The sequence below is a fragment of the Dama dama genome, chromosome 13, assembly GCF_033118175.1.
Source record: "Dama dama isolate Ldn47 chromosome 13, ASM3311817v1, whole genome shotgun sequence".
NCBI classification, from domain to species: domain Eukaryota; kingdom Metazoa; phylum Chordata; class Mammalia; order Artiodactyla; family Cervidae; genus Dama; species Dama dama.
The window spans coordinates 42,346,802-42,360,548 of record NC_083693.1 but is presented as its reverse complement, the minus strand read 5'-3'; positions in this window follow the sequence as shown (position 1 = coordinate 42,360,548).

Sequence of the window (13,747 nt, the reverse complement as noted above, 5' to 3'; positions counted from 1 at the left end):
GAGTCGGTTGCAGCTACAGCCCGCGCCACAGCTCCTTCCCCTGCCCTGCTCCTGAAACTTGTGCCCTGCCGGTGGAGAGGGTACCGCCTCCAGAAAAGGCAATCCCGGGCAGCTCCCGCTGGGCCCCAGGGCCCACGACTGGCACAGGCACAAGGCTGCTGAGCCCTCCGCCCCGCTAGGGTGGGACGGGGTGGCGCAAGCGAAGGCCCGAGCTTCTGCGAAAGACCGCAGCTGACCCAGCATCCCAACAATCCGCACGCCTCGGCGGCAGGTGGAGGCGGTGGGGCGGGGCTTCAGTCGAGAAGCTCCGCATTGGGCTTGGGGGGTTGCTGGGGGTTTCGCATTGGCTGGGGGTGAGGGGGTGGGATCAAGGGCGTGGCTGAGAGATATGAAAACCAGGAGAAAAAACGCTTGGGGACAATGCACGGACCTCAGGTGTTGCGCTGAGGCCAGGGCGGGAGATACAGAGTTGATCCGCGCCTGGCGTGAGCATCGGCCACGTTGTCTCCAAGCACAGGTGTGCTGCAGAAGACCAAGCTCCAGACTCCCTCTGGTAGCCTTGTCACGTCCAGAACTAGGGAGCTCCCGCGGGTCTCTTGCCTGCCCTTCTTGATCTCACCGACCTACCACCAGCCGAACCAGATAGTTGTCCAGACCTTCTCCAACCTGCCCTCCACCTCTCACAGCAGCCATGCCCTCCCTTAACCTTCATCATTTCCTTTTAGAAGAATCTTTCCCCGGGGTTCACGAATACATCGTACTTAGCATCGCACAGACAGCGCTCAGCACAGGACCCCTATTCAGTGGTGTCCTTTCACCTTTCACAGTGTCTGTAGAGGGGCAGGATGGAGCAGGGGGGACGCATGGCCACCTGGTTGCTCTGAGTGCATTATTCATTCCACACACATGTACTGAGCACCGACTATGTTCTACACCCTGTGGTGGGTGGACACCAGAGATAGAGCTTCGAGCAAAACAGACACTAGCTCTACTATCTTACACAGCTTTCAAATCAAACTGTAGGACGGGGGGAGAGAAAGACAATTTAAGGATACTGACAGGTGAGCCCCACCACTGGTGGTGTGGGTGGACAATGTTAGCCTTAGCCGGTGGATAAGGACGTTTGCAGAAATGTGTTGGGGTCAAAGCTTATCACACCTGTAAAAGCAGAAAATGATCAATTATCTTAACTATCAAGAAGATACACTGTCCTCTTGTAGCAGGGTACTGCTTCAAGCAAACTAATATGCAAATGCCAATCCACATATGAGTTTCTCATCTGTGGGAGGAAGGGGAAGACATCAGTTGTTTGACTCTATCCAAGAATCAATCATTAATCAATCAAAAGCCGATTTCCTTTGAAATCCAAAGGAAGACATTGTCTTTGTGGACACAGCAAATTAACCGCCTTGCCTTGCTTCAGAACACTGCAGTCAGTAGCCACTAGAGGGCAGCAGAGAGATGGAGATGCCAGAGAGAAGAGCCATCAGGGCATGAGGAGCCTAATGAAAACAATATAGTAATAGTTCACGTTCATTGAGTGCTTACTCTAGGCCAAGCATCCTTCTAAGTGCTTTGTAAAAAAAAAAAAAAAAACTACCTCATTTGATCCTCCCACCAACCCTATGAGACAGACTGTTGTTTAGTCACTAAGTCGTGTCTGACTCTTTGCAACACCGTGGACTGTTGCCTGCCAGGCTCCTCTGTCCATGGGATTTCCCAGGTGAGAGTACTGGGATGGGCTGCCATTTCCTTCTCCAGTGAGACAGATACAGTTGTGTTAGCCCCATTCTACAGGTGAGGAAACAGGTTGAGTGACTTGCCTGAGGTCACACAGCCAATAGAGAGTAAATCCCAGATATAATCCCTGGAGCAGAGCTGTGGAGCCTGCCTGCCTCACACTGTGTGGCTCTTTCTGTGAAGAGGACGGAGAATGGAGGAGGCAGCTGAGGTCCTTACACCTATAACCCCAGTGTGTTTTCCAAGGCCCATTCCGGAAGCAGGCATCAGACAAGGCTTCTAGCTAATTAAGGACCTTGGGGCACCTGTCAGGTAAAGTCAGAAAATCTGAGCTTCCCTCTACAGGGCCGTGCAGAGGCAACACCTGTTCTCATCAACACCTGCAACAAGACCAGCCCTCCTTTACCCCTGGGTATCCACCTCCATGGTGTACCCCTACACTGCGTGGCCTCTTGGGTTCAACTGTGTGATGTTGGCTTTGACCCACCCTTCTGCTCATCCTCAGACAGCCCTGCCTGCCCCATCAGCCTGGCTCAGTCCTCACCGCAGTCAGGAAGGGGCTGGTCAAGAGTGGTGATGGCTGCTGAGAGGTTGGGGTCCGATGAGAATCAAGTGCACATTGCTGGCGGTGCTGTCCAGGACCACCTAGAGAGGAGTTTCAGGCCAGAGTCCAATCCTTTCTTGGCTTTCTTCCCAATTTAGCAACCATTCATTGAGCTGCGGCTGCGTGCTGTTTCTATGCTGACTGCGTGGGTCATAAGGAGAACTTGCTGGGTGACCTTGAACAAGCTGTTTACCTGAAGAGGCCTCTGACATTATGCCAATGTGTGCCCAGGTACATTTTTCCAGGTCAGGGTTCCTCAGCCTCAGCATGATTGGTATTTTGGCCTGGATCATTCTTTCCTGTGAGGACCTTTCCTGTGCATTGTGGGATATTTAACAACATCCATGGCCTTTACCCAATAGATGCCAGCGACACCACTTTCCCAGTTGTGACAATAAAAAAAAAAATATTTCCAGATATTGCCAGATGTGCCCTGGGGGTGGGAGGTGAGGCAAGGTTGCCCCTGCTTGAGAATCACTATATGACAGAGCTGCAGAAAATCTCTGGGCTGGGTGAACCACAAATTCATCAGTACCGCCCTGTGGGTAGAACCGGGTTGCAGTTTGTGAGTCAATGGGTAGACAGTGCTCAGCTTCTCCCACCTTCCTCATCCCTGACCTGGGATTCTCAAGGGTCTGCTCCCTAAAGAGAGGAGTACCTCTTTTAAAAGATATTTATTTACTTCATTTTTGGCTGCACTGGGGTCTCCGTTGCTTTTCTGTGGGCTTTCTCTAGCTGTGGCTAGCAGGGGTTTCTCTAGTTGTGGCGCACAGGCTCTAGCTGCACAGGCTTCAGTAGTTGAGATACTCAGACTCAGTAGTTGAACTCGAATTCTCTAGAGCACGAACTCAGTGGTCGTGGTGCACGGGCTTCATTGCTCCGCAGCACGTGGGATCTTCCCGGACCAGGGATCGAACCCGTGTCCTCTGCATTGGCAGACAGACTCTTATCCATTGCCCCACCAAGGAAGTCCAGGAGTGCCACTTTAAAGAAAGAACCTGAAAGGACCAACTCTTACCCAAAGTTCTACTGGAAGGGGGACTTCAGATACCCTCTCTGAAGCCAGCTCACTGCGCAGGCTGGAAGGCGTGCAGGAAGGTGGCACATTGCCATGGACCGTTTGGGAGAGGAAATAGCAGGATCTCCTCCAGGCCCAGTTCTCCATGAGCCCTGCCAAGGCCGCCCACACCTGCCGACTCTCTGGGACCCCTCAACCCTGTCTTGAGAAATATGGCACCCCTCTGCCCCCATGCCTAAAGATGCAGGCCCCAGCCCTAGGCCTTGCCTCAGCCTTCCTCCCTGAGAGCCCTGAGAGGAAAACAGGGCAGCGGCCAGAGTCAGCAATGTGGCAGGTGTTGGAAGCAGATAATTCTTTCTCGCCTCTTGTTGGGCAGCCCTCCACTGACCCCTGCTGTGTGCCAAGGCAGGAGGTCACAGATGAATTCAGTGGGGAGCTGGAAAATGTTTAACAACCAGCTCTCTGAGATGTGTGGAATTTACCCATTTCTGTGGTGTCAAAATTCCTACCATGGCCGGGGTCGGGTCACCAATGTGATGATGTTGAAGGCTGGGTTGGTTCACACCATAGTAGAGGGTGTCCCCGCCACCCTATCACCTTGTGAGCAGAGGAGACAGTAAAATAAATAGAAAGTGATAAGGTTTTATGTGTATTTCCCCTTTTAATGAAATTAATTGTAGGTTTATATAATTTAATCACTAACAATGGCTACATTTAACACCAAGTTCACTAAATTCCTGAAAATTTAACCACCAGTTCTCAAAAGCCAGTCCAAGCCATCTCCAGTTCCTTACTGGGAATTGAATGGGATCCATGACCTCAAGACCATCATTTCTAAGGAAGACAGGTGCACAGGGTGGGATTGTCATTGGAGGACAGAGGGAAACACTAGGGCCATGGACACCTGAGGAGGCACTGACCCTGCCCAGAGGTTCAGGGAAGGCTTCCTGGAGGAGGTGCCATCACACAGCAACCTGATATAACCCAGAGAGAAGGGAGGGAACTGTGTGAGGCTGAAGCAGATAGAGGGGAAACACCAGGAGAGGAGGAAGTGCTTGGCATGGACCAAAACCCCCAGTGAGAGGCTCAGTCTGCCAGAAGGAAGACTAGGATCCAGGGCAGGTTCTTCGGTTGACGCCTCTCTCATTTTGGGCAGGTCTCCTCCTTCGTTGCTCAATCGGTAAAGAATCTGCCTGCAATTCAGGAGTCCTCCAGCAATGCAGGAGACCCGGGTTCGATTCCTGGGTTGAAGATCCTCTGGAGAAGGAAATGGCAACCCACTCCAGTATTCTTGCCTGGGAAATCCCATGGACAGAGTAGCCTGGCGGATGACAGTCCATAGGGTCACAAGACAGTCACTTTCGACTCAGGAACTAAACCACCACCTTCTTCTCCAGGCTTCTCCCTTCTGTCTAAATGGGTCCTTGAACTACATGGTCTCCAGGCCAGTCAGCTAGCTCGAGCCCCCAGGGGTCTCTGGAAGGGACCTTGTGAGTGTAGTCAACTGGAGGTGAGGGTCTGGCCCATGGCAGACCCTCCACGACCAACTCTTCACTTCTCCTGCCCTCCCCCTTTCACCTGGTTCCCCCAGGTGATCCCCGAAACTCCTGGTTTGACTGCAGAAAGTAACTATAATTACAGTCATTTATAGAGCGGTGTGCCGCTTCTCCTAATTACCAAGCAGTGCAATTTCAATTATACATCTAAGGAAACATCTCGGGAGCCCCCTCCCCAGGGCCAGCCTGTCAACTGCAGCCCTCAGGTCGATGGTGGGGGCGGGGGGCAGGGAATGGGATGAGGGGTTGGCTGCGGCTGCTGCTGGATCTCCGAGGTAATTCTCTTCATGTGATGCCAGGCAGGAAACTCTGGCTCAGAGACCTACCCTGAAGCAAGCATGGGGTGAAAGGAGGCAGCGGAAGCACCCCCAAGAAGAGGGCTTGAGACCTGCGGAGGGCCAGGGGCCTATCACACACAAGTCAGAGCTTGCAGCCAAGGAAGGGGTCTGTTCAATGTGGAGGAAGCAATGCCCCCCGACCAGATGCAGACTCTCTGGCCTCACCTCGCTCACCACCCACTGCAAAAATTCCCCACAGAAACAGTTCCCCTCTACGGAGGGGCCATCAGTCCTGCCTCACACGCCTCCTGTGACAGGGAGCCCAGGACCCCAAGAAGAAGCCTGTGTTATCTTCAGGGGTTGATGAGAAAGTTCTTCCTCAAATCAAGAGAATCCCCCACTGTGCCATTCCTGCTCACAAGTCCCATCTCATACCCTCCCCACTGGGGCTGCTGTTCCCTCTGTCCTGGGGGCACTAACCGGCCCTGCTGCCCACTGATCCTCTCCCGGACAGGGGTCTGGCCCCCAGACCTTGTCTGCTTTCTCCCTGCACGCACCCCGCCCACCAGTTTCTGGGAGGACCCTGATTCGAGGCTCTCGGGGCTTCTCCCTGTCCATGCTTCTAGGTGCTGGCATCCAGTCTCACAGCTCTGGACAGATAATTCTCACGTGGCTCTGCTCCCGAACTCCAGGCCCGTGTCCCTCCCCCAACCTGTACCCATGCCCCCCCTAACCTGACCGCCACCAGCTCTCTGGGCCCGGTCTCCTGCTTTCCCAGTCTTCAAAGCCTCGAATTCCAGCACTTCCTCCTCTTTCTCCCAAGTATACCCAAATCTATCTATCTTTTCCAAAACCTCCGGCCCTGCCCCACTCAGACCTCCATCCTGTCACCCAGAACATTGCCAAACCCCCTCACTGGTTTCCCCCCCTGAGACTCCAGGGGCAGCAGAGCATGGAGATCAGGTCCATGGCTCCAGGTGGATTCCAGTCCCAGTTCCTCTACTGCCAGCTGGGCTCACAGGCCTTGAGCAAGCCATGTGACATCTCTTTTGTTGTTGAGTTGCTAAGTCATGTCTGACTCTGCCATCCGGTGGACTGTAGCCCGCTTGGCTCCTCTATCCATGGGATTTTCCAGGCAAGAATACTGGAGTGAGTAGCCATCTCCTGCTCCAGAGGATCTTCCTGACCCAGAGATTGAACCCACGGCTCCTGCACTGGCAGCCAGATTCTTTACCACTGAGCCACCAGGGAAGCCTGGCATCTCTGCATCCTTTACTTAATATTAGAACCCATCTCCTAGGGTCACCTGTGAACAGCGTGGTTCCCAAGAAATTCAGAGTGGCCAGAGAGGGTAGGAGGAAGAGAGACGAGATAAGGCAGAAAGGGCACAGAGGCCTGGTCCCTGACACCTTCTATGTTCTACTGACGCCTGTGGGCTTGTTCCTGAGATGAGTGGGGAAGCTTCAGGATGAAGTCTCTGATCCATTTGCTATCTTAGATGGTGCCAGGTGATGCCCAGCCTTCTCTCCTGAAGAAGCTGAAACCTGCCCTGCCCAGGGGTACAGGGGGTGTCTGGCTCCAGCCCCTACTGACCCCTTGGACTGCTCTAGTACCTGTAAGTAGTCAAGTTCTGCCTGGCTTAGTCCTCCCCTCTTACCAGACTTCAGGCCTCTCGCACCTTGAGAGAGAGGACCGGACAACTCTACAGGGGTCTGACCTGAATTCCAACCCTCAGAGGGTGGGCTTGTGGCCAGCGAATGCCACGAGCACAGGCATGGCCCTGTAGGCAGGGAGTGGGAAGCTGGCCTCTCACACAGACACGCCACCTACAAAGCTGTTTCGCAAACGTCATTAGCTTGTTTAATCCTCATAACACCTCTGGGAGTTGAGTGTTATAATTCCATTCTACTGGGGGCAAACAAAATAATGTTATGGTCCCATTACATACCCATCAGGAACTTGCTCAGAACGCATAGCACTCGGGTGAGAAGGACGAAGTGTTTGAGTCAACCTCGCCCACCAGGCCCAAGGCAGATGGAGGGTCGAGCTTGGAGAAGCCGGGGTGGGGAGAGGGGCCACAGAGAGTGGACGGGAGGCGCGGGGGCTGGGGTGTGCCCCCAGGGAGGGCTCCCGGAGCTGGGGCCTGCCAGGCACCAAGGAGAGAGGTGGGCAGGGGCCAGGAGAACAGGAATGGAGGTGAGAGTGAGGCTGAGAGAGGGCCCTAAAGCTGTGGTCTGGGGGAAACCTCCTGGGGTTATCCTGCTCCTCGTACAGATGGGGGAATTGAGGCCCAGGTAAGAACAGAAACTTACTTCAGGCCCCTGAGCCTGCCAGATGCCCAGCTGGGACCTGTCTCCTAGGCTGGGGCTCGAACTCCACTCTCAGTGTCCTGAGCTGCCCTGGGTCTCTCGGGGGCATGCAGCCGGGCCTTGGGGAGAAACAAGAATCAGCCTCTGGGGTCCCAGCAGCTCCCTGGGCTTACCACGGGGGACTGGGTGAAACTTCCAGCCCCTGGAGCCTACCTGGGCTGCCCCAGGAGTAAAAACTTCTAGGCTCCCAGCCCCCTCCCCAGGGGTCCTTCCCAAGGTCCAAGGGTAGGTGGGCGCAAGGGTGGAACAGGGTTTCAGAGGAGTGGAAAGAGCACCCGGGGCTGAGCATGAGGACTTGGGGGCCCTGTCCTCGAGCTGGTCCTCTCTTCCTTCAGGGTCCAGTTTCTCCACTGGAGCACTGGAGAGAATAAGTCCTTTCCCTCCTACATGCCCACCCACTGAGAACATTCTAGAGATGCAGGACTCCTTCCACCCTCTGCTCTCTAAAGGAGAGAAATCTTCCTAGACTGCATCCCTGCACAGAGGGAGGCCTCACACTGAGGCTACACCTAAGAAGGAACTGGCCAAGGTCTCCACCCTGAGTGCCCCTGATGGATCCCGGGACTCGTCCTTGGAGCAAAATCCTCCTCTGGGGACAAGGAGGATGACGGGACAATGAGGAGAGAGGGACTGGATGTCTACCGCCCTCTCAGGCCTGCTGTAGGAAAAGGGAGGGGTTTTTCCCAGGAAGCCGAAGGAGGCGAGCCGGGGGGATGATCCTTCCAAGCCCCTTGCAGAGACCTCAGTACAGGGCAATGGTCTCCCTGGGGAAGGGGCTCCATGTCACCCCCCAGCAGCCCTATGATCCCTCTCATTGGAGAGGTTTCCTATAACCAGTCTCCTGGAGTCTGGTGCCAGCTGGAACCCCTGCTCTGATGGAAAGCTCACTGCCCATCAAGAAAGTGAAAGTGTTAGTCCCTCAGTCCTGTCCAACTCTTTGCAACCCCATGGACTGTAACTCACCAGGCTCCTCTGTCCATAATCGGATTCTCCAGGCAAGAATACTGGAGTGGCCAATCCCTTCTCTAGGGGATCTTCCCAGCCCAGGGATCGAACCCAGGTCTCCTGCATTGCAGGAAGATTCGTTACCATCTGAACCACCAGGGAAGTCCATCAAGGCCTCCCTTCAAAGTCGCAGAGGTCCACCTTCTAAGGGCAAGAGTCCCAGGGCAGGAGGCAAAGCAGGACCCAGGACATTGAGGATATAGGAGGCTGGAAAGACCCCACAACCCTGCCTCTCCCAAGATTCAAAATGCCCAGGAAGCTGGAGGGTCCCATCCAGGTGTCTGTCCTTTGCTGGGGTGAGCATACCCTCCCCGACCCTTAGCACATGGCCTGGCTGTGCCACATAGAGGGTGGTCTCCCAGGGGCCTTTTCAGCATCACCCTTCTCGAGAGCCCATCAGTGCCCCATCCACTTGAGTCTGGGCGTTGTCTACAGGAAAGCCCCCTGTAAGGGCCCGTTGTCCCAGTCACAAGCTGACTGGCTCTTCTGCCCAGAGAGAGCTAACAGGTCGGGCAGGGAGCTGGGGAGCCACAGCAGGCACCCCAGAGGGTCAAGGAAAATCAGGATGGGGACACAAGGGGGCAGAGCCCTGGCAGGTCCTAGGCTTGCACTCCCTGGAGGGACCAGTGACTCACAGGCCCGGACAGGGGGCATTTCCTCCCGGAGCCGAAACCAGACAAGGAAATGCGGGAGGGAGAAACACTCCATCCGGGAGGTAGGCTTTATTCTGAAGGTGTACGTCCAGGTCCGCATTGTGAGTCACTCGGACCCCTCCCGCTGCCTCATGCTGACGCCGACGTCTGAGTCTGGCCCAGGTCCTGATACAATGGTTTGTACATTATAAATAGGGTGCCCCGCCCACCCCCACCCCCTCACCATCACAGTAGTTCAACTGCCATCACCTTTGGCAAGGACCATATTAAGAGCTTCAAATCAAAAGTCTCCTCCCTCTTCCAGGGACTTTCATCACACTGACATTGTCAGTAAAGGCAGGCCTCCTGGGGCCCCCTCTCTCCGCTCTAGCCGCCCCAGCTCTTCCTCAGCCTCATCTCTTCTTCTCACCCATCTTGGTTCCTCTATTCCCTCTGCCTGGAATTCACCTGCCACCCCCGGCTTTGCCCAGTTATTACTGATTATTAATAATAACTGCTTTGCCCTGTTATTACCGTCTTCAAGTTTCAACCCATGTCACTTCCTCCAGGAAGCCTTCCCTGGCCTCCCAAAGCAAGTCACATTCTCCATGACATGTGCGCTGGTACCACGCATCCCTCTCTCCAGCCCTTGTCAGAGCTGCATGTATTCTGTGAGGTTTAGTTGCATGGTAAATGGTGAGTGCCTGCCTCCCCTGCTAGATGGGAAGTGGGTCTAGGTTGGCCTCCATCACCTCCACAGCCTGTGGCACAGTGCTAGGCACACAGTAGACGCTGAATAAACAGGTACTGAATGAATGGATTCCCAGCCATTGGGAGGTCCCATGGTGTGTCTGCAGCCCCTCCCCTCCCACCTACACCCACTCCACCCCACAAGGACCCAGGTCCTCTCTCTCTGACCCTTCTCATCTGCAATCCCAGAAACTTCTTTTTTCCTTTTCTTTCTTTTTCCAATGATTTTATTTATTTATTTATTTATGGCTGTGCTGGGTCTTTGCTCCTCTGCAGACTTTCTCTACTTGTGGCGAACAGGATCTACTCTCTAGTTGTGGGGAGCAGGCTTCTTATTGCGGTGGCTTCTCTTGTTGCAGAGCACAGGCTCTCGGGTACACAGGCTTCAGCTCCAGGATCTAGAGGGGCCGTTGGCGAGTTCCTCGATTTTCCTGGGACCATTTCCTCTCCTCAGTCCTATCCAACTCTTTTCGACCCCATAGACTGTAGCCCTCCAGGCTCCTCTGTCCATGGGATTTCCCAGGCAAGAATACTGGAGCGGGTTGCCATTTCCTTCTCCCAGAGCCTTCTAGTGGTTGGGCTCTGTGGTGGGGACGGGGCAGGCAGCCTGCCCCTAGGCCCCAAGATCAGGGCCAAACTCAAGACCCCTGTAAATTCCCCAACAGGCACCGGGGACAGCCTCAGTGACACCAATTACCCTGATCCAGTCCCTCAGAGGATCCCTCCTCCCTGAGTTTGCATCTGACGGCTGATTCACACTCAGAGCCTACGGCCCTCAGAGACTGTCTAGCCTCCATCTAGAACCAGATACGCAGAGAGGGTCAGGGCCCAGCCGAAGGTCACGCAGCAAGGCTGCCACAGAGTTGCACCCAGAATCCAGGGCGCCAGCTCCAGCTTAGGGTTCTCCCATGCTATAATAAATGTGGTTATTTTTAGGAAGCTAATTAGCAAGTCAAATATGACTCCTGCTAATAATAATGCCACCTTTATGCTTTTCAGTCTCTGCCTCACCTCATTTGCTCCTGCGACGCCAGGTGGGCAGGAAAGTAGGGGCTGATCTCATGAGAAAGGCACGGTCCAGAAAGAGGAAGTGACTGGTCCTCCAGCCCATCCCGCAAGCCCAGCTCAGTAATGCTCCCAGAAGGACATGGTGTTCCAGCATCTCCTGTCCCCTGCTCCTAGCAGCCTCCTCTCTGTGTCAGCTGCAACCACAACCCTCGCTTCTTTCAGCCCCCAGGTGGGCTCCAAGCCTGGTATCCCCTGGTGTTCTGTCCCCTGCAAATCTCTAACACATGTCAGGGATAGTTCATGGGCAGTCTCACCGTACAGCCTGGGCTAGCCCTCAACTTGGAACCCCAGATAGAAAGAAGGACAGTTTTGCCCCCCAAAGGGGCTAGGGTTGGGTTCAGTGGCCCCACCTCCTGCCCACTGCCCCCTCTCCTGCAGAAGTTCCCGCAACATCTGGTGGCATGAGACAGGGCCGGATAAACGCAAACATGAGGTCAGATCCTCGGTTTCTTCCTGAGCCCTTCCCAGAGGAGGGAGGTGTTTCCCACCAGGATGCAGCTGGGTCATGCTATCTGGGATATGGAGTGGAGGGCAGGGTGTGCCTGTCTCTCAGATGAGCAACTGAGGCATAGGTGACTGCTGTCAGCATCACGAGCCCATCACCAAAGCGGTGGCGGGGTAAGACCAAGAAAGTACTCAGGCCAGTTCCCAGGAACCGGTCATGGGTCCTCCACCCAGACTGACTGGGGGAACTCTGCAGTCAGGAGCGCTTTGCAGAAAGGAGGCACTGTTGAGTTCAAGGGCCACAAGGTGGGAGATGGTGCAAAGGTGTGAAAAGAAGACGGGCTCAGTGATTCTCCTCTCAGACTAATGCCGCTGGCCTGCATCCCACCTGAGCCAGGGAGGCAGCATGCAGGGGAGAATGTGGGGTCCCTGACACGTGGTAACTGTCCCAGGCACTGCCCCCCATCATGCTGTCCCTTCACTGACTGACAGATCAGGCAACTGGTCACCCTGTTGAGCCCGCCAGGCGGGGCAGCTTATCGGGAGGGGGACAGGGGCCATCCAGGTGAGGAGGGAGGAGGGGCCTCCAGGGTGGCCCACAGCCCAGGGGTGATGGGTGTGTCTCCTTCTCTCCTCCATTACCTGGAGGGATGAGGTGGGCACCCTGAATCCAGTGCCAGACCCTGTCCCCATTGTCGCCACACCCAGGGAGCTGTGTCAGCTGAGGGCAGGGGTGATGTTGTCACAACAAGAGAAAGGCCACCAGTGAACAAAGGTGGGGTGAGGGTTTCATGTGCAGGAGTCATCCCTAAGGTGGCAGCTGGTACCACGGGCCACGTGGCTGAAGGAGGAGGCTCGAGATCACCTCCCCCTGAGTGTCCAGTCAGAGTGTTCCTGGTCACATACTTGGGAGCAAGATCGGCACAGGCCCCTCCTGGCCACAGCTCAGGGCAGGTATCAGCCTTCCCACAAAATCCCAGGGCCCAGGGCCCAGGGCTGGCCTCTCCCCAAGGACAAGATCTCTGAGATGCCTCTCAACCCCGATGGCCGGGGCTGTCCACCACCCCCTCTAGGGCAGGAGAGGGAACTACAGTAATGGGAGCTGAGGATGGGTCCTGCCCAGCCCAAAGTCGGGTGGCACATATGGGGGAGCGTGGCAGCCTTGTGGCAGATGCCATGCCCCCATGAGGGAGGCACCCAGGAGCGGGACGGGCAGCAGGACAGGTGCGGGATCCCTGAGGTCGGACCTGTCACACGGCATCAGGGAAGGAGCTGCCAGGCCCGATGAAGGTTAGGAGCCTCAGGGAAGCAGTGGCTTTTCAGCTGAGTGAGCAAGAAACATTGGCTAAAGTAGAGTCGGTGTCCCACTTTCCCGGCACAAGCTAGGGAGGGCTGCCCACTGCCTGCAGGGCCTAGCACCAGGAATGCAGAGAACCAGAGTAGGCAGGGGAGGGTCAGGATCCTGGAGAGGTGGGGGCAGACAGTGGCAGACCCTCTTCCCCTCTCCCCGCTGCATTTTCCCCACCACTGCAAGAGGAAATTGGGGTGTGCGGGGTAGGAAGGGAGGGGTTGGTGCTGGACAGGAGCCCTGGTGTCTGGGGCACAGGGAAGGCCAGCTGCCTGCATCTCCTCATTCCACTAGGGCTCTGTGTGTGTGTGTGTTAGTTGCTCAATCATGTCCAACTCTTAGTGACCCCGTGGACTGTAGCCTGTCAGGCTCCTCTGTCCATGGAATTCTCCAGGCAAGAATACTGGAGGGGGTTGCCATTCCCTTCTCCAGGGGATCTTCCCGACCCAGGGATCGAACCCAGGTCTCCTGCACTGCAGGCAGATTCTTTACCAACTGAACCACTGGGGCTGTGGGATGCTTCAAGTCCTGGGATGTAAGCAGGGTGGAGACATTCTCTCCGGAGCCAGGTCCTGACAGTGCCCCAGGGGCAGCATCAAACTTAGGCCGAGGCGAGAAGGGCCCCTGCCTTGGAGCCCGCACTCCAGAAGAATACACTCTGGCCCTCCTCTGGCCTCACTCCCCAAGAGAAGGGGAGAAAGTCCATGAGCCAAGGGGACTCAACTCTGATGGTGGGGTCTTGCTCCTCCTCCCAGTGCAGGACCCCAGGGTTCCCTGCCCCACAGTCTGCATGGACATTTCCCCGAGGACAGCTGTTGCCAGGTGTGGTGGATGGACTGTGGACCAACGGCCTGGGGAGGTGACCTGTGAGGCCCAGGTTGGGGCCAGGGGTGGGGCTGGGGTTGGCTCTCCCAGTGCTGCCACATTCCAGCACT